This window comes from Chaetodon trifascialis, chromosome 20, assembly GCF_039877785.1.
Source record: "Chaetodon trifascialis isolate fChaTrf1 chromosome 20, fChaTrf1.hap1, whole genome shotgun sequence".
Classification (NCBI taxonomy): Eukaryota; Metazoa; Chordata; class Actinopteri; order Chaetodontiformes; family Chaetodontidae; genus Chaetodon; species Chaetodon trifascialis.
In genome coordinates, this window is record NC_092075.1 from 7936590 (window position 1) to 7958704 (window position 22115).

A 22115-nucleotide genomic window follows, 5' to 3' on the forward strand; every position below is an offset into this window, starting at 1 on the left:
AGATGTCCCAAAACTGGGTTCATGGGCTAAATAAACACCGCTGAAGAGTCGGGGGCAAGTGAAGGATATCCAAGGACAGATCTTGGAGAGAAACCAGGAAGTGTTTTTCCACAAAGACAATTACTCCAGGAAACCTTACATTCCACGCTGCCTTGTAGTCCCATCTCTCCTTGGAAACCATTTCCTGATGTAAATCAATCCGCCGCCGTCTCCAATAAATCCTGTATTATCTCAGGCAACATGTGTGGACAACTGAGAACAAACCACACACACACACGAAGGTCAGCTCTCAAGGTGCTAAACCCCGGTCCAGTCATTGAGTGAAGTGTGTCATTTGTATGATGGGACACCATCATCTTCCACTGAAGGTTCTTACCTCATTCAACAGCCTACAACCTTGATTTCATTCCCGTTTTCTTTTTATCAATTCAAATGCCTTCAGCAGCATCTAATTCCACCAAAAAGAACAACAAAGAAAGAGACAAGAAAAGGCTGCGAGATGCACTGAAGGGATTCTTGTAAGTGGTGCTCAGTGGACAACTGCCAGAAAACACTGCAATGCTGACTTCCTCGTAAGCCTGACATGGCAGTTACTACAGTTACAGGGAGTGGGTGAGGTTACAAGCTCGTCAGGATGGAGTATTTCAGAGTGACCAACGGAGGGCACAGGAAGCATTAAAAAAGTGCTGAGAAGTCAAACTCAAGTCTGGTTCGCTCGCACAATCTTTGGAGCGAAGACCTTTTTTTTTTTTAATCCTTTTTAAAGCTGAGTTTATCTACGAGGAGGAGGATTGAGGTTCCTCTCCAGGTTCACCAAACCGACCTCTTGAGGCAACAAGTTTGAGAAGGGAAAGATGAGAGACCCATCAATATTAACTTACCACTGAGACCTCCTTTCCAAGCCTTTAAATATTTAATCGTCCTTGGACAGCTCTGTTGCTTCGTAGGCCGAGCCAGTGTGGATCCCTTCTACAAGACCACTCCTGTTCCTGCTCAATGAAGGCCTTGTCCGGTGGCACCACACTGCCCAAGGAACGGGCGTCTCCAAAGAATTCAGGATTTTTTCCACCACAGGCAGCTCGGGGCTGACAGAGCTGGTTCACTGTGTCTTCTTAGAGAAGGGCATAAATTCTGAATTTAGGCTGGAAACCTAAGCGGGCCGTGATGGCTTCATTTATCTCACAGGACAAACTGTCTCATCGGCACGGTCACTTTATACCTGAAGTCTTCATTTTCCAGAAAACTAGCCCCCCATATGGGTAACATATGTGCTGAAAACACTGTCAAAGATACAACTGTGAGCTATATTGAGTTACAGGCATTTTCTTGTCCCAGGAGGGGGAGAAGTGAAGTGTTGATGTTCGATGGAAAGCAGAGAGGAGGAACCAGTTTTGCAGAGATGTGACGTGGCAACTGACAACAGAAACTGGAATGACACCTCCAGCAAGCCACTTCCTTGTTGCATTTAAACCCAGACATGATGTTGCTTTTTAGTTCTTCAAACAGCCTCATCACACAGCACTGAATTATTCAACTGTGACAAAGCTTTTCCAGTTTAAATCAAACCTAAATCGCGGCAGAAAACAGGTTTATGGAGTGAGGAAGGTCGGTGAAAATGCGAGGGAAAGCGGAGGGGTTTTTGCTGCACTTTAATGACTGAGGTGTTTTTGGATCTGGGGGCCTGTGTGTGTGTTTCAGCACACTTACAAGCGTAGCAGCAGGGCCGAGCTGCGTCTCATGAGCCATGCATCATGTCAAGAAAGCACTCACTGGAGCATTTCAATTTGCTTTTGTGCGTCTCCCTGGCCTTCTTCACTGCCCCAGGTAGAGAAGAATGGAGGAGTGCATCACCCGATGTGAGCGAGTGAATGAGGGAGGGAGGGCTGTGTGTGTGTGTGTGTGTGTGTGTGTGTGTGTGTGTGTGTGTCTGCAAGAGACACAGCAAGAGAGTATCGGAGTGAGTGATGAGCTTCACAACCACTTCCTTCCAGCGTTCAAACCATCACAGGAGTCTCTCTTGTTTAATCCTCTGTCCTCTCTTTCGAGTTTTTTTAAGTGTAATCCTGAAATACCTCGCAAAAATCCAGTTATGTAATTTTTTTTTTCCCCCCGAAAAGTATCTACCATAGTTCAGTTCTGTCACCTCAGCGCTGAACTGCAGCAACAATGTGCGTTAAATATTTCATGTGAGGTGAAAATTCAGCTGGATTCGGACCGTCTTTGTAGTGCTCGACGCATTTAGTCAGTCCATGAAATTACAATTAAAGCTACGAGCTTTGTGTTGCAAGATCCTGAGTTATCTGTTTAATAAATCAAAGCTGTTTGCAGCAACTTCAGAAATGTGTTAAAGGAAAGCCGGTGAGGGGCTCTGGGGCCAAAATGAGCTGTGGGCCCTTCATCACCACCATCACCCACACATGCCTTTTGCCTTAAGTGCCCCAGATCAGTCGGTTTGTGATAAACTGATTTAACACAAAATTGTGTCAAGATATGCACCATGTAAGCAGAATATCAACTGGAATAACTTCAGATATTAAATCCAATTTCGCTAGATTATCTCCACCATCAATTAATCCAATGATCATTCTCTACATTCATCTTTAGGCCTCAAAAACATGTGAAAAACGAGGGAACTGTCCAAGGCGACGTCTTCATATGGCTCGTTTTGTCTGATTAACAGTCTAAAATCCAAAGATATTCGATTGGCTAACATACAACGTGACAAAGAGAGGCGACGGTTTATAATTGCATCAGCTTACAGCCGTATAAAACAGGAAAAGCAGCAAACCCTCACAGTGGAGAAACCGGAGCCACGATGATGTTTGGCAAGCAATTAAGTTTAACTTGTGATAAACTTGTAATACACTTGCTTACACTTTTAAGTAATTGTCAAATTTTAATTGAATTTTCTGTCTCTGGAGCAACTGATGAATTCACTAACTGCTTCAGTTTTACAATTTAGCAGAAGTTTCCATGAGACGAGGCCCCGAGATCAGGTGAAAATGCAGGAGCCACCTTGGTGCCCTGTGCGTCTCAGGTTTTAATTTACTTTAGTGGCATATATCACCAGACAAAATTCTAATTAATTGAATTACAACAAAGTAATTGCCACGCTGAGAGCGTCGGGGGCCTCCGAGAGCCTGGGGCCCCTGGGGCAGAGGCTCATTTTGCCGTGTTAGTAATCCAGCCATGCTTCACTCTAACACATACTACTGGAAAAGTCATCTGTGCCGCAGCCAAAGCAAACAGCCCTGACCCACATGACCTCAGGGTTGAGCTGAAGTGAAAACCTGCGCGCACGGATTAGCTCGTAGCGTAGCATGAACGAGCTTCACCGCTGAGGAGGCACTCCCGGATGTGCTGAGGAGCAAAGTTGCTACAGGAGGCGCAGAGACAACCTGCAAGCTCCCTCCACAAAAATCGCCTCCAGAGTTAAATCACTGGGCTCGTTTGCAGAACATCCACCAGACTGCATCCACCGCGCCCGCCTGCGAGGCAAATGTGTCGACCGCAGCAGATTCCTGCCCGGCCCGTCCTCCGTCGGCTCCCTCCTCGAGAACCTGTTTGCCCTGCCACGCCAGGGAGAAGGAGCATCGCCACCATTTTGATTGCTCTTCTCAGCCCCAGCATTGTCGCAGCACAGTGTGTCAAGCTCACAGTCTCCTTGTCAGCAAGATTTCACACAGTGGCCAGGGGAACTGCAGAGCGTAGCACAGCCACACACACACACACAGGAACACACACACTGGAACACACTACAGCCTGCAAACACACCTCCTTCACTCTCCTCACAGGCTGGTCAACAGACACCTTTAGGATATAATGTGTGAAAAGTCACCTCGGGCTGCACGGCTAACATTCAGTGCATTACAGCACAGAGCCGGTTAACAGATGACCAGCACCACAATGACTTAAATAACTTCTAAAACCATTTAACTGAAATGAATAAGTAACAATCTTGCAACAGCAGGCACATGTGCAGCCAAATAAACAGAAAAAGGGGGTCCAAACCATGTTGCATTCAAAGCCATCACACAGTGTGCAGATGCCAGACGCATGTAAGAAACACAAACGCGTCCAAAACAGAAGCAGAGAATCATCTTGAGAACTTCCTTAAAGAAACTGTCTGCAACAGCCATTACTTCACTCTCTCTCCCACACACACACACACACACACACACAGATGAGAGCGTATGTGTGTGTGTTTAGAGCACTTGGTTGAACATTAACTACCTGCATGGCCAAAAAGAAAAAAAACCAAAAAAAAACCAAAACACTGCATTATTCAGCATTAGCATTCCTCTCATTCACGTGTCCCTCAGCCGTCACACACACAGAAACGCACAGTGTCACCTGCAACATCTGCCCAACAAAACGGCAAAATCCAACCCCCAAATCAGCACACACTCAGCGGCCAGGTGATGTTTTAATGGTGCAAACGAAAAGGCAGCGAGTTCATGGAGTTAAAACGCCGGAGTTAACCTTGAAAGCCCCGCTGAAAGGATCTAACCTCACTTTGCAGAGTTCTTCTGCTTCCTCTGGCAGACTGAACTTCCGAGCTGAAAACGCAGAAAAAGCAGCAGAAGAAGAGGAAGCAGCAGAAGCAGAAGAAGCGGAGGGAGGAGGAGGAGGAGGAGGAGGAGGAGGAGGAGGTTGTGGCCGACTATTTTCTTGAACACAACCTTTGTTCTGGCGTGAGGGATCCTGCCTGTCTGACTCCAGGGCTCTCCTTGGAGACTCATCTGCTTTCCTCCATTTTATGGTGAAGCCCTACTGGTGGCTGACATACCTGACTTGAGACCAGTGACAGCAAACAAGGCATCCAAACAGTGCAGGGGACAAGCGTTTAGCCACAAAAATAAAAATAAAAAAAGCACCAAAGAAGAAAAACAAAACCATGAGAATAAACGCAGATCAAGTCCACACTGCGCTTACATTCATTTCACCACCATCAAGAGATATCTAGCTCCAACCCTGTGGAGAACCGACTCCAAATCGCCACCAGATAGGGTTTCTTATTAAAAAAAAAAAAAAAGGATCTGGGGAGAGGGGAGGGGGTGCACATATAGCCTCCTCACGCTGGACATGGCTCTCACAGTGTGTATGTGACTGGACCCGGCGGCTATGCCAGCTCCTCTGTGACGCTAATGGAGGCTGGTTGGGGAGAGAGGAGAGCAATCCGTGCAATGGCTTCTCCACGAAGCTAACGCGCAACAACACGCACGGCCGGAGAGGGGACGCACGGCCGGGGGGCCAGCGATTCCCCTGACCAGACATGTCAGAATAACAAACCACTCCGCTCCGGAGCCGCTCGAACACGCAGGCGACCCCGCTTTATGTGCGGCGCCGCGTCCATTTCCTTGTGTCACTTTGACAACAAACCGACAGGCGACATAGCGAGGAAGGCTGGTTAGGATATTAACTGGGAAGCGAGAAGACCCACTTGACTTTGGCTGCATGGTTGCCAGCCGGAGCGCCCACCCGACTAAAATCTCGCCCCGGCTTCCTCTCCCAAGTCGGCTGGACCTGGACTAAAAAGGAGAAGCGGAGCAGGGGGGGTGAGCTCTTTCCAGGTCATTCACGAGGCGCTCTCCAAATTATATCCCATGATCTACCATACCGACGTTCTCGCAGACCTTGAAAGCCCAGCCGAAATCTTGGCGAAACTGGAAATATAGTGCAAGAGGGGGGGAAAAAACTCACTGGTACAGTCTTCTCCTCAAGCGATCCTCCCAAAAGTTGTCCTCGTATTTCATGCGTGCGCCCGGTCGGTCTAATGGATGATCGCCATCTTTCCTGCTTCTCCTTTGCTGCAGCTGCAGATGACCTGAGATCCGTCTGTCTCTGAATAATGAGCAACCACACAGACAAGGAAGACAATCTGCAAAGCAGGCTACACAAAGAAGTTTGGGAGACTAGCAAGCACCAGAGGGTGCACAAGAGTTTACGATGAGACGAGGGAGCATCAGCAGGATGGACAACGTCTATGTCTGAGAAGCTCATCCTTCATCTAGACTGAAGTCAGAAAGCCTGCAAAGCCTTATCAGCGGCTCAGACCACCACCACATGCGGGCTGTGTGAATTTTATATAGGCTTTCCATACTGTGTCTGCCACGTCATGGGGTTATCTGCAGTTCACTTTGGTGGTGATGATGCTGCTTCACACTTCAACCAGACTACACACAGACAGAGATACATAGATTTGTTAATACAGAGTTGAAACACCTCAATTTTCTGAAATAAATATATACATAAAAAAATACATTAATAATAAAATATATGCATATATTTATAAAAATCACCCCTTCCATCTGATGCCCACTCCCTCACAGGTTGATCATGCATATTCTGATAAAATCAAAACAATAAACATGAAGAGTGTTAATTCATTCTGTCCTTCATTCAGAAAAAATAAAATAAAACTGGCTGATGTTTTGCTCTGTGTTGTCATTATGGCACCCTCAATGGAAAGTAGACGTGATGGTGCCGCTGCAGGCTGCTGCTCTGTCCACCAGCTGCTAACAAAGAGGCAGCCCAAGACAAAAGGTGCAGGGTCCTGCTCAGATGTATGTCAGTGTAAGGGTGGGTGGGTGTTGGTGGGTGTTGGTGGGGGTTGAGCGGCAAGAAGGGGCACGCATGGGCGGGTGGGTAGTGAGCAGAGGGGTCTACCTTGCATGATTGAGCGACTCCATAATGTCATGTGAGAACATTAATCTGCCTTGATGGCTTTGGCTGAAAAGACTGTGTTGGCTGCACTGAAATATATTGAGAATATTTAGATATTTTTGACACTCTCACGAGGAAGGCAGACCTCAGAGTTCTTACGTCAAGACGCACTGCACGAAGGAAAAGTCACTTTTTTCTACGTCTGACCTCAGCTGAGATTTAGATCTCAGCAGCTGAATGAATCCATGAAGTTCCCATTAAAGCTTGATTACATTGAAAGTCATCCAGCCATGGGTCAGGGATGCTTTTATGCTTCTTGTAGAATTATGGGGAACTATTATTAGTATTAAATACATAACATTTATCTAAATTACAACATGTTTATTTTTAGTAACTGCTCATAGTATTGATTGTGCTGTATGTGCATGAGTGTGTGCGTGTGTGTGTGTGTGTGTGTGTGTGTGTGTGTGTGTGTGTGTGTGTGTGTGTGTGTGTGTGTGTGTGTGTGTGTGTGAGGGAGATACTTTGTGTTTTTCTTCTGTCCTTTACAGACAGTAGATGGCAATAACAACATCTGCCCTGATTAGAACAAAAGCACATGAGCTGGTCTTTTTTTTTTTTTTTCATATCCGCCAGTAAAGTTGTTTGCATGGCAGAAACTTTTTCACTCCATAATCCTGCCTGTGACATTCACACACCTGAGAATCCTCCGCCACAAATCTCATGAGCTCGCTCGCTCGTGATTGTTCGCTGATTTACAGGCAGACACACAGAGAGGAATCAAATTTGTGTAAGATACAGACGTAGTTAATCATGTTTGACAAGTGTTGGTGTTGCCTCTTGCGAGGGTTCGGTTATGAATTATGGATTGTGGGACGCATTTTTTTTTTGTGTAATTTAATAGAAAGCTTCAGATAAGAAATGATAGTCTTTGTATCACCAAGCTGCTCTCTGTGTCACCAGTGTTAATACAGGGCTCCACTCTGCACAGTGCTGTTAAACAGTGTGATACAAACAGTGTCTAAAATATGTGACACCTTGGGATCTGAATCAAGTGAGAATATGAAATATATAATGTGCTGTTAAGCATAAGGTGGCAGATGGAAACAGGAATGAGCCTTTTTTAAATGCGGGTCCATAGTGCCAGTTCTCCTGTTGCAGTGACGTACGTAGCCCCATGTATTTCCCAAACGCTGTGGCAAATGATCACTTGGCCCAAAAACGACTTCCTCCTCCTTCAGGGTTACTTCTGATGCCCTTTTGTCCATTCATGTCTTTTTTTTTACTCTAAGTATCTTTACAAAAAATTAAAAACACACCAAAAAATACCTGTAATATTCATGCCAATGACATTTTTGACGTCTCAACAGATCTTCGAAGTCTCCGGAGGAAAGACGTGTGAAATACACACACCCATGCAGACACGCACACACTGTGTTGACAGTGCGTCCTGTGGGTGCCAGGTAGCAGCCGGGGTTTATCATGCTGCTTGGACATATGGCTGCTGCGGCAAATCTGATTAATATGGGATGGCCAGGAGTCCAGCGTACAGCAGAGGACAGACTGCACCAGGACATCCCCACTGGTCCGGCCTCCCCCTCACACCGTGCCAGGCCTCCATCCAGCACGGCTAAAAACAGACCAGTCGTCAGGGATTCAGATGGTCTAAGCAGTGGGGGAGCGGGAGGAGTGGGGTGTTGCGGTACAGATTTAGAAGGTGGCCAATGATTTTTTGGCTACATTAATATTAATGTGCCACCATTTCAGCAGGAAAATGTTATTTATTAATTAGAAACAAGTATCTTCAGTGAGGTATTTCTTTAGGTTTTTGCAAATAAAGATGATTAAATGGGTGGAATCTGACATGTGAATTAAAGGTTTGACCTTCTTATTGTGCATACTCTCCTGGATGCTGGTGAGAACTCAAATGCACCTCCTTGAAAAGTTCCCAAGACTGGAATTGAGACACAGTGGAGTCCCGTATGGGTCAGCAAACATTATGAGAGGTCGAATGTGTGCCAGAGGAGAGGTTGCAGAGCAGATAAAATGAGTGTCACCCTGAAAGTACAGTATCTCCAACTACGAGTCTGATTGTGTCTGTTGTTTTTATCTCTTTGTCATCTCTCCTTTCTCATGAAACACAGACATCCCCATAAGCACACGATGAACCCATAAACATACATATGAACCGTATGTGCCAGATCAATTCTGATTTTATAGTCTCTAGTAAGACAGTCTGCAGAACGAAGGGGTTCTTCCAGGATGGATTATGACATGTCAACTTAATTGAAATGGGTTTTTCTATGAGATTATGATGAAATAAATGGCAATGCATTTTATTGTTTCTTTGATCAGTATCTGCACCATCTCCTCCAGAGCAGCTTTTTCTCAAAAAAAAAAAAAAAAAAGCACTGCAGCTACTGCATGAGGAATCACTTGAATTACAAAACAAAAGCATAACAATGTGTGTAAAATGGAAATAAAATCAGTGGCTGTTGCCTGCGAGGAGCTCTAGACAGAGATGCTCCATCCAGCAAATTGTCATGGCATGTGTCTAAATGGAGAAATGATCATGAATTATTAATGCTTCAATTATTATTTCATTTAGATAAGCCCTTTAACTCGTCAGAAATGTTTCATAAATGCCTTCGTGTTTTCAGGATTACCAGAAATGGTGGCAGACACTCTTGGATCTGGTCTGTTGTGTGTGATATTTGCATATTTGCCTTACATTTTCCTTGTGTTCACATGGCTTTTCTCTGTGTGTTCATTTGTCTTCCAACAGTTCAAAGATGCAAATCAGGTGAATTTGAGGCCCTAAGTGTAGGAGTCGTGTATGTTTTTCTGTGTTTACCCTGCAGACTGGCAACCTGTAAAGCATGTTTCCTTGTCGTCTTCTCAGTGCATGCTGGGCCCAGCTCCACATGTTCTACAAAATTAACAAGTCTTTTGAACAGGATGTTTGGTTTCAAGAAAAAATCCATTCAGTTATTCAAGTTTTTCCAAGCCTTTATTTAGTTGGATTTTTGTACCTCATGTAGTTTCAAGTGAAATTTACCTCCAGTTTAGAGAAAACAGACAGTACAGTCATTACAGGGCACTTACAGTACATATAAAAATACCACAACAAACAATACACATGCCTGCTGTGTAATATGAATGCAATTTTCAGCAGTCTAAACTTTCTTTTGAATGAGAGCACTTTATATTTTTTGTGGAACTCAACAATTTGTAAAGGCAGACAAACCAAAGGGACTGAGAGAGAGCGTTTCATGTTTGCTTTCAGGATTTAAAAACCGTGCTGTTCCCGTTCAAATATGAACACTCAAAATGTGTCTAATCTTCATATTTATAGAGCATCTTTAGTTATTAAGAGCAAAATTGTTATATGCTGTTTTATCAGAAGACAACTGAAAAACATTTCATGACGTTATAGTTCTTTCCTACTGACCTTCAGCAGAAGATCCATTTATTAAAGTGAACTAGGGGAAACATGTATTTTCACTTACCTCAATCAGCACCAAACAAATGTTAACATAAAAGAAATTAGAGCATCTGAACCTTCCACACAGTCATGCAGCTACAGTTTGTAAGAAACTCCCTGATGTGAAAGGAAAGGCCCGAACATGACAGAGCCAGCGTGGCTTTACGCTGCCAGCAAGCTGGCTGCCCGGCAATTTGCATAACCTTTTCACAGATCATTTGATTATCATATTCTAATCTGTAGACGGTGTCACTGGATGTATCACCTTTCTAAAAGGCTGAGGGATTGATCTATCACTCCTGTAAATCCATCGCCTCCCTCATGGCTGACTGGCAGTGAAGCTGATGGTGTTGTTGGTGCGCAGGAGCAATCTCTACACTTTGACTGTATGCAGATAAATGGATATGTATGGAAGCACTGATCCGTATTTTTCTCAGATCATCAACAAATCAGCTCTGATATTACATATGTAGGGTCAAATAAAAGATAGCAAATAGCAAATGTTTGTGCTGTCTGAATTTTATAATTAAAATTAAATTCGCTAATATTTATTTGAACAAAGTCTACAGCCATGCTAGCAGCTCTATGAGGCTGTCCTAAAATTGAGCTAAATGCTAATGCTAGCATGGTAACATGCCCACAATGGCAATGCTATGTTGATGTTTAGCTCGGTATAAGAGCTGCCAGCGAGGCTGTAGGCTAATATTATGTAGATGTAATGTGAACATTTAGCGTATTAGCATGCTTACATTTGCAATACAGCACTACACACAAAGTACAGTTGAGGCTGTTGGGAATTTCATTAGTTTTGCAGGTATTCCATCACAAACCGACAAATCGTATCAGGCAAATAAAAATTTGACCCAGTGGTGGCACTAGATGGCAAAAGTTCTTACAATTCACCCAGAGGCAGGATGAAGTCTATGCTATTTTAAGCCCCACTGTCTTGACTCTGTCAAGTGCATTTGGCAGGATTCAGCAGCTGCTTCGGCACCTCATATTAGTCTGGTTGTATTGTGGAATGTGTTAGCCTTAAAATAGGCCTAACTTTGACTTTGTCATTTGATGTGACAAATGATATCTGTCACAATGAGTTTTGCAAGCAACAGGAGAGCTAACAGTGCTCCAGGAAAGCAACTATAGAAACACTAGCAGCTCTGTAAGGCTGCACTTTGGCACAGTGAGCTAATTGCTAACATGCTCACAATGACTATGCTAAAATGTTCACCCTCTTGCTAAAACAAAGTGCAGTGGATTGGAATGTCATTAGTTTTGCAGTTATCTATAAACCAAAATACTGGACAAATTAAAATTAATCTGATACAAAATGCTGTTGAGGTATTTCACTCACAACCACAAATGTCAACCTCATGGTGGCGCTAGAGGAAAATTCAGGGGATCACCAAACTCATTAGGATGCATCATCTTTGAAGCATGAATATCTGTATCTAATATGATGGCAGTCCATCCAGTGATGTTAGTCAGTAGTGCATATGTTGAGATGTTTCAGTCTCAATCAATGTGGTGGACTGACCCACTGACCCAGCATTGCCACCAATGGAGTCGTGCTGCAAACTGGGCTAAAACTGAGTAGCACTTACTAGTCCTCTGTTAATGTCTTTTATCTGATGTATTCAGTTTTCTACAGCTGAAAAATATATGTGAGGCAACATGTAAAGACACTGCTCCCTGCGTTATATGTTTAATTCATACTAAGGTGCTCTGGCATATATTTTTGCACAGTGAAAATGCTACTGCATGTACGCATGTGTGTGAACTGTGTGTGTGCTAGTGGATAATTTCTCATTGTGGGGAATTTTATTGCTTTCAAGTCCTCATTCTCTGACCTCAGTGAAGTGATTGCCACTGATAATGCCATTAACCACTGCCCTGCAATTCTCTGGGGTGCAGTCAAGAGACTGAGAATAGAAAATACTTTTTATTTCTGAGAGAGGTGTGGTTGTTTCTCACTCCTGATTTATCAAAGGGCAAAAACTGGCCACATTTTATTTGCTTCTAACTAACTGGATCATACATCGATCGGTTCTCACCTACTAAGCCTTTCATTTGTATGCCAGTGGCTGAGGCAGAGAGAGATGGTCAAATGAATGGGCAGCAACTAATGGCACTCTAAAGCTAAAAGCATTAAGGCCGTCTTTTCTGTGTTTATTGCTGTAAACAGCAATAGAATTGGGGCATAACAATCATCTGAGCATTTTGCGTTGAGTGAAATAGAGAGAGGATATTATGTTAAGATGCAAGCTTTCTCAAACTGCATTTTGTTCTTTGATTGTTTCTTCTCTATTATATGATTTTGTGACTTTATGTTACCACTTGCACACAAAGTGGTAACATTGGTTGTTAACATTCATGTCCTGCTCAGGATGAACTGCAATAACTTTGATGGTGATGATGGTGATCACCTGATGTTTCTTCTAGCACCATCAGGTCAAAATTTGAAAACTGAAGACGTTCCCATCAGTCTCAACTGTACTTTGTATTCAGTGTTAATTAGCAAATGATAGCATGCTAGCACACAAAAGGAAGATTATCATCAACATGTTAGCATGATGGCTGCACGGTGGCGCAGCAGGTAGTGCGCGTGCCTCACAGCAAGAAGGTTGCCGGTTCGATCCCCGGGTCAGGCGGGGCCTTTCTGTGTGAAGTTTGCATGTTCTTCCCGCGCATGCGTGGGTTCTCTCCGGGTACTCCAGCTTCCTCCCACAGACCAAAAACATGCTCATTAGGTTAATTGATGACTCTAAATTGTCCGTAGGTGTGAGTGTGAATGGTTGTTTGTCCTTACATGTGGCCCTGCAATCGGCTGGTGACCGGTTCAGGGTGTACCCCGCCTCTCGCCCATTGTAGCTGGGATAGGCTCCAGCCCCCCGCAACCCCGAAAGGGATAGGCAGCATAGATAATGGATGGATGGATGTTAGCATGATGACATTAGCATTTAGCATTTAGCCCAAAGCACTACTGTTCGTAAGCAGAGCTTCACAAAGCCTCTAGCATGGCTGTAGACTCTTACTCCTGTGAAATTCTGTTTTATGTGCTGTATCCTATGCATGAAAGGCGCTCTGCATGTCTAGATGATGTATTTTAATTTGTATCTCATAGTTTCTACTTCAGAACCATCTGAATCTGCTTGCATACTCTTTCTCTGTCCGTTCCTTCATCCCTCTATCTATGTTTCTGTCTGCAGGCGGTGTCCAAGGTGCCCAGTCTTTATCCCCATCTATGTAACAATAAATCAGCTCTGCCACAGGAACTAAAAAGTCCCCAGGTGAGAGCTGTGCAAGGAGGCCCTCCTATCAGGGAACAGCCAAGCATACAGTGGACAGTGGCATCTCTGGGATTAAAAACTGCTGCATCCACTGTTCCCCTGGCCCATTGACGGATGGATAAAGCCTTGGACTTCACCTTATTGAAAGAAGGAGAGAGCGCCCGGGGAGCCATGAAATCCATAGACCCTTCTTTAAATGGGTTTGTAAGAGGCTTCCGCCTAGCAAACCACGGCTGAAAGAGCCCATTAAATAAAGCCCAGCTCCTCAGCAAGGAGCTGGGGCAGATTCATCAGAGAGAAGAAGGCAAAGATAATGATAGCTCATGGCCAGATGTGAGCCGTTGGCTCCACTTGCATGTCATGTGGGACCATGTCAATAACAACAACAACAGACAGACAGACAAACAGTCTTTTCTCACTTTCTTCTGCCATTGCTCTTTGGGGATTGTGTCTTGAAGGAGTAGCTGCAGACACATGAACACATAAATGTACACACACATTTGGGACATGAGTTGATTCACCCCCAGGGTGGACCATTTTCTTACCTAAGCAGTCTCACGGTCTTTTATGAACCACCTTCAGCTTATTTCATCACAGATTTTAGGCCAGTGAGCTGGATGTGAGTGCTGCAGAGCACCACCTACAGCACACGCTCTGTCATTTTTTATGTCTAGCTATGGATTAAGAATCAGGGTGGGGACTTTAGCCCACCTTCTTTCTCCCTTGGTGGTTTGGTGAGACCTTCACAGCGAGAGAAGGTGGAATGCAGCCTGAGCAGATTTGAATATCAATGTGGTCAGATACGATGGGAAGGTGCTGAAAGGAGGGAGGAAAGAAGACTGAGGAGGGCCTGTGGCAGGACAGTGGGTGAGATGGAGAGAGAGAGAGAGAGAGAGAGAGAGATGCAGGGAGGGACAGAGAGAGAGAGAGATTTGTCATTTGCTCTCCGTTCCACCTGCTCCCCTGTCATGCATCCTGCCGGGGGGGAAATACACCCTGATGTCTGAGGGAGACAGAGGGAAAAGGATGAGTGAGGTGGGGCGGCAGAGGGGGGGAATAAGCAAATAGAGGAGGGGAAGAGATGGACAGGAGTGAGAAGGAGACAAAGGGAGGCACGATAGGAAGAAAAGACACAGTTATAGAAAAAAGGAAGAAAATATATGCAAACCGTTGCGTATTTGAGGTGCCAAGTCCTGAAATGCAGGAGCTAACTACAGGGGCTGGCAGGTATGCAAATGGGAGGACGTACCAGTGCGCCACCAGATTACTTTTCCTGCATTTGCTATTCATATATTTGCAAGGTGACTCACTTCAGACAAAGCAGGTGATCAAGAGCTCTTTCCTTTTTCCCTCTCGCTTTTCTCCTTCTCTCTCCTCCACGTCTGAATAGCAAGGAGAAGAGGAGAGCAGGCAAGACATGATGGATCCACAGCCTCAGCAGAAGTCATAAGCTTTGCAAATGCCGCAGCCCACAATTGCATGCCCGCAGATTTGATATGTATTCCGTCAGCAAACCCCATTTAATCCATTTTGCTGTCAGCCCCCCTTAAAAGCATCTCGACTAATACTGGGAGAGTTGAGAGTGCAGGAGAGAGACAAACAAGACAGCAACATGCATAGCTAACAATCACACCTGAGAAACATTTGACATTTTCCCTTTGCTTCTCTTGATCAGTTCTCCTCAAATTGCTCTCTCGCTCTTTCTGTCTTTCAGAGATTCAAGCTTGTACATTAAGGGCTGACTTTCCCGAGAGCATCTAAGCATCCACATCTCCACTGACTAATTACAGAGTTACAAATTTTGACTAAAATGCTTTTGGCAACTAAAGCCCAGGTTTCAAATGGATGTGCTTGACTTTGGGAACACACTTGAATGTTGACCTGCCTCCTGCTGTTCGCTTAATGAACATCTAGTGAAACTGAGCTCAACTGTCTCTGCATACAAATAGAAAAAAACCCAAAAGATTATATTTGTGGTGTGAATTCTAGGTGTTTTTCTGGTTTTCTACCAGAGTGCAAATGCTTCCATCGTCAGTGGGACTACTTTTGTCTTTCCACTTCCTCTCTAGTTCCTGTGTCAGGTTCTGGTATTCCTTCAGCGTCTCATATCCCTTCTTCTTGATGTTGGTGCCACTTGGCACCGCAACTTGTATTTCCACTGCTGTATTTTCTTCCTTGTCAGTTTCTGTGTTGACCAGTTGTGTGGCCACTACTCATTCATCTTACCAGCACAGGATCCAAGCAAGATAGGTACATTCAGCACATTGATCAGGATTTATCCTATCCTTACCAGGCTCTCTGCGAATCTCTGAGGGTTTTGCCTGGGTGAGATCTGAGCTGAGTTCTTTCCTCCAGCTCTATTTACTAACAGCCTTGTGAGCTCTCAGTAAACATAAGGTACATGGGAGGAACATTGTACATTTCACTTTAAAATCAGGACGTCGTAACACTGAGGGAACAGAGAGCGTAAAGAGGATATCTGTGACGCACCCACTGCGCTACAAGGTACCACAGTCTCTCCAAGGTCACACTTCATCTCTCCACCAAAGCTGTCATGCAATCATGAGAAATAAATGAAAAGCATGCAGCATCCTGAGGGGGGAAACCACAACAAACACTGCGCTGTGGTCTTCTGAAATCCCACAAAGGAGATTTTGAAAACCTGTCCATTAGGTTTCATGAATCATAATATTGTTTTACCCTTTTAATTTGATTGTATATCATTTATGTTATTAGCTCCAAACTGTCAGTCATTTGTGGAAATGGGTATGTCTGTGACAGCCCCAATATTTGTGAATCTCATTTTGGGAGAATTTTTCCTTTAGGTCAAATCTCTGGAATCAAATCCAAGACTCCGGGCATCATAGTGACCCATATTTCTTTGCGTGGCTAGTTCCCTCACACGACTTGCTTGTTTCACTTCACCCATTTCTGGGTAGAGCTCTTTTTTCCTGCTGTCCATGTTTTCATATCAAACATTTCAGTAATAAAATACATGGTGCAAGTTGAATTGTGCTGAATTATAAAACATATATATATGTATGTATATACTGTATATATATATGTGTGTGTGACAGAACAAAAGCACTAATCATGGCTTCACAACAACAGGCCCTCAGTACAAGATCAATAGGGGCAGGGGTCTACCACGCCAGACAGGACCCCAGGTGCAGGCTGTGCAAAGGTGCTCCTGAGACAGTTCAGTACATAGTAGCAGGGTGTAAGATGCTGGCAGGAAAAGCATCATAACCAAGTGACAGGCATAGTTTAGAGGAACATCTGTACTGAGTATGTGCTGGAAGCCCCAAGGTCAAAATGGAAGCCACCTCCTAAGGTGGTGGAGAATGACCGAGCCAAGATCCTGTGGGACCTCTAGATCCTGGCTGAGAAGGTGGTGGCGGCTAACCAACCAGACATTGTGCTGATAGACAAACAGCAGATGAAGGCAGCAGTGACAGCAACATCAAGAAGAAGGAACACGAGAAGCTCGAAAAATACCAGGGGCTGAAAGAGGAGCTGGAGAGGATGTGGGGAGTAAAGGCAACAGTGGTGCCAGTGGTAATCGGAGCATTGGGGGCAGTGACCCACAACCTGGGAGAGTGGCTTCAGCAGATTCCAGGAACAACATCTAAGAGCGCAGTCCAAGGAGCAGCTAAGATACTGCGAAGAACCCTCAAACTCCCAGGAACCAAGTGAAAAAGACCCCCCCCCCCATCTAAATTTGTTTTATATGCAGATTTTTTAGCCATCTTTTATACATAAGATACAGAATTACTATTCTCAGCAGTTGTGGAGTAAGGATCCCATCCCAAGAATATAATTTGTTTCCTTGATAAGAGAAAAAGAGGAAAAAATGTTTCGATATAATTTGTAAACATGTACTTTATAGTAACAATTAACTGGTGTTAATTGAGGTAAACAGCCTGAGTGGATATTTGAATAATCCAATTTACTCACTTTAACTCCAGGATAATCAAAGGGCTCTCTACAATGATGAGGAGTAAGCAGTGGCAAAATCACAGTCCATGAAAGGACACTTTATGTTGTGCTTTTCCCTCATTCCTTGAACTGGGTTCTGGTGAGGTCATAGTTCTCGATATAAAGAAGGCATGAAGGTATGAAATATTAAAGCCAGGGCGTAACTCCAGGAAGTACAGAAGAAGTTGTCGGCATTTAATTTCACTTCTTTGTTGAGATTTCTTCCTGAGACAGTTGGCGGCGTCAGCAGATTCTCGCCGCTGGCACGAAATTCATGGGACAAGTGTCCATGTCAGCACTTTCTCCCCCCTCAGCCGGTGTATAAAAGGACATCACACTTGTCAGCTGCGGTAAGCCGAAATTATAAGGACAAATAAAATGGTGTGTCTGTGAGCAGGGCTTTACAAAGAGGATGTCCTTTTGGCTGAATGATATGATAACTTGTATAGGCTTCTCTTCTCACATGGGCCGACGGATCCTGTAGTGCTCCTGTGTGTGTGTGTGTGTGTGTGTGTGTGTGTGTGTGTGTGTGTGTGTGTGTGCATGCTGGTTTGTTCTCATAGCGTGCAGCCATTTCTAGGATTTCTGCGCAAAGATAATGCTTGTTATTTAGGTTACACCCTGAAGTTGAACTGAAGTCTCCTCAATTTTTGCATGAAGAAATCTAAATTATAATGATAATGCAACTATTATGTGTATTTTTCCATTTTTTTTATAAGAGGATCAATCTGTTTTTGGATATATGTATTAGTGGAAACAGCATCTTAGCTGCAAGCCTCTTGGTTTGCCAAGATACACATCAACATCTGTGCAGTGCTGACTGGAGTGCGTCACACCTATCTTACTAATGTTGATATAAGATATTTTTCCCGCCTTTTTCAACAAGCCCACATCGTATTTTCTGTTTACTTTGATCTGTTCAGTTTGTATTCCAGTCGCAAAAGGGAAGCTAGCACGCTAGGCTAACTAGCTTGGAAAATAGAGGCTCCATTTAGAAAGTGGAAGATTGTTAGCCTAGCTTGGCAAAATTAGCTTACCGCCATGTGCTGTTTCTTCATTAATGATATTTCAAAACCTGATGAGTCATTGGCAGCTCCTACACACTCAGTGCTGAGTTAACTTAATGTCATAAAAGGGAGGGGGCTCTAGCTAGCATTACCAGATCACCTTCAAAGCAGCAGGACCACAGCACACCATGTTCCTCTGAGATTTGATTTTCAGTACAGGGAGCAGATATAGACAGTGGTGGCACTAATTCTCCAGTCAGGTGCTGCTAAAACAATGGCAGAAGAAGAGGATGCAATTAAATGAGCGCCAGTCAGACCTCAAACAGTAAAGGGATGTTTGATTGGTTAGACAAGTTGATTTTTTTTTTTTAAGTGTAAAATATCCTGCTGAGTATCTTGGTCAATATCACCTACAGTATATCACATTAATATATCATTATCTGCCTTAGAAATCCAGTGTTGCTTTGGCGATAGTGAGGCAAGGAGAAATAACAAGTAACAGCTAACAACGTTAGCCCCTTGGCTGAACTGTCTGTGCATCTATTAATATTACAAACTATTTTAAGTGGCGACTCACAACCCCTGTCACACCAATCAATTCTCCAGAAAAACAATAATGTAGTGAATGAGTGTGATTGAAATTTCCTTTAAAAAACATCCACCATATATACAGTATGCATGCTGTATATACTGATTTCTTTGCAAAAATGAATTTCAGGTTGACCTTAATATAAGGTGAGAACATCCTTCATGAACCTGTGTCATGCTGGTATCCACATGCTCATGGTCGGCGCTAGCTTGTGAGCGAGCGTGAGGTGAGTCAGGTTAGGAATTAGTAGCTGGTAGGTGTGGATTAAGCTTGTTGCTCATTAGCCAGAGGTAGAAGAGCTATAATCCACATCCTCCCTCACAGCACACACACAGGCCTATATACAGTGCACACACAAACAAACACCCGGCTCAATCCATTAAAAAAAGTTTACGTTCATTAATTTTGCATGACCAAATGGCAGGAGCCTCTCTTTCAGGTTTTACACATAGAGCTGCTGATGTAACTGGGTGGAAATGACAGCAGGGTTGCAGCAGGTATATAGGTTGAGATTTTTATCTGGGAAAACTGTGGGAATGGCTGAAATGTTGCAGCACCTGAATCGGGATTATGGCTGCGGTGTTTTTTCTGTGGCTTCTGAATCAGTGAGATGGAGCTGAAGCACAGGTCTGCAAAAGTCTAATCCTCGCCAGTTCTATCACAATCCTCACAGGGCGTCATTATGAAGTTATTGATCTGAGGACTGGCCGGCCTGAATGTCACAGCAAAGATAGATGTAATTTTCTTGCTATTTGCAGGTATCCAAATTATACTGTAGTGTTGCAGCAAGAAAGATCAGTCAGGAGGTGTATAATGAATGTAATTGTGGGAAGTAATACTATAGAGGAAGTGACATTTCCTGTGAGAGGAGGTCAGAGCAAGGGCAAAATCCATGAGAAGTAATCAATGTTTATCATTGTTTTGTCTTCATAAGACAGTACTTATCTCTTATGATTACTGCAGGTCAGCAATGCTTTGAATGATTGCAAGAAAAGTCTATATTTTATGTTAAAGCCTCACCTTTGCTCTATGTATTTTAGGAATAACACAATTCTGAAATCTATTTTCTAGCAATAAATGGAGCGGCCACACAACATCATTATTAGAATTAATTTCCATTTAATTCAATAGAAAATGACTCCAGAGACACCTAATTTAGGATCAAAATCCTTTTCATTCCTCATTTGTTTTTGTTTGTTTACATGAGCACGCATTTGGGGAAAGATAACGCTAGTTTATATGAGATACACCTAAAAGGCCATGTATTTGTTTCCCCCTTTACAGGAAATAACCAGATTAACAGAGGACACATAAATGCATGAGCTGCTAAATGATAGTTATTTCTGGATGTCACAGTTGTGCGCACTTGCTCTTTGATGGTTGCATGCATGAAAAGTAAGTTCTCAGTCTGCGCTGGCAATTCTGATTTTAGTAAAGTTACTTTTAACAGACGCATGGAGCTTTGCCACAGTGAGCAGTGTGTTTCCAATTTTATGAAGAGGAAGTGCGATCATATGTGTTGCAGTGCTGCTGTGCTTCTGATTTTAAAGGCCTGTATGGAAACGGCTCATGCTTCGGTTCTCCTTAATGATCTGCTTTATAAAATGTGTGCAGTAAAACTTATAAGCACTTTAAAAACCCGAAAGTCAATATTCTCCCACCGCTGTGTCTTTGTCCATGGAAAGCGTATAGAAAACATTATTTGAAGCATACAGTAATTAGCTTTTTGTTGAGTGGAATGAAATTCGGATGTGAGCGATGTCAGGCACAGGGCAGCAGGAATGAGAACAACGTCTTAATGATCCAGTTGGGTTTGTATAAATCAACAATGACAGCTCTGAGTAGCTCTGGAGAACTGCGAGGTTTTTGAGCCGGGAGGTAATCATATCTGCTTTTAAATAAGCAAAGGCTTTAGTTGTGTAGGTGGGTACGCCTCAGTGGGAAGTATGCATCTGCATTTGTTAACATTCATTTTCCTGCTGTTGATGGACACATATTCTTCCTAAGTGTGCACAAAACCACTTTACATGCATTAACAATCATGTCTCAGCCTGACAGAGAGGAAAACACTGCTTTTGCATGATAGTTTTCAAAATGTTTTTAACTGAGCGAAACCCCCAGGTATCTGACTTTTGCTTGTTGCTGTTCACGCTCATCTCTCCTCTGCGCATAATCACATGGGAGGGCACTGCAACTTGCAAAAGGCAGCATCCTCGTGAAAAAAAAAAAAAACCTGCGTCCGAATGAGCTCCACCTTATCTCAGAAACACTGGAGACAGCTTTGCAGGCTTCTGATGTTTTATATTCAGGGGTAATATCCGGATTCAGATGAACAGAGGAACCCAGGTGTATCTGACCACGGTCTGTGCAGAATTCAATCAAAGCCAAGCCAGATCTGCTCCATCTCCCTCTGCCTTTCCCCATCACTATTTCTCTTAATTTCACTTCAATTCACACTGCTCTATTGGCATGAATGATAGATGAGCTGTATTGCCACAGCATCTAGCACCAAACATTTGTCTTCTTTGAGCCATTTGTATATGTGTTTACTATACATGTGCTATATGTTGATGAATTCAACAGCCAGAGCCCTTTGCTGCATCTTTATCTCCATTTCCATATCTTCTCCTGTCAGGTAACATAACGCTTGACAGGTTATCAGGGCTTAGTTTGAGTTGTTTTTTTTGTTTGTTTGTTGTTGTTCGTTAAAACAGATTTTCTCACTTCCACTGCGATGCATGCATGATAGTGTTGGTTTTATTTGCCACTGTTTTCAGATATCTGGACTCTCTGCACTGGAGCTACGTCACTGAGGAAATAGTCCCTCTGGAAGCAGTTTAGTGTGTGTTCTTTAGAGTATTTTAGGTTGAGACATTTACACATTAAATGCTGTGTGACAAAATGCATTAATCTATGCGTAAAGATGCACTTATTAGACTTTCAGAGCTTTCAGCTGAATCTCATGGTGTTCTTTTTCAATTATGTGAGCACCAACAACAAAATTTCATTCACATCCATTATATTGAAGTGGAGGCTGACAACTCATCTTGTTTGCATGACTGCATGTTTTACAGAAACAGTGGGCATAAGTACAATTTTCAGGT

At 43.5% G+C, this 22115-nt stretch overlaps 1 protein-coding gene across 3 annotated transcripts in view; it reads right to left on the reverse strand.

The window, feature by feature from the left end:
• The window catches only part of znf462 (zinc finger protein 462), a 51247-nt gene extending 44846 nt beyond the window's left edge, over positions 1-6401 (reverse strand). For 2 of the 3 annotated variants that reach the window (XM_070989701.1, XM_070989697.1), the window contains exon 1: positions 4790-6401. The gene's annotated coding sequence lies outside the window, so the exon portion shown is untranslated. The remainder of the gene's footprint in view (positions 1-4789) is intronic. The other variant, XM_070989698.1, reaches the window with a different exon arrangement.
• Positions 6402-22115: the final 15714 nt, after the last annotated feature.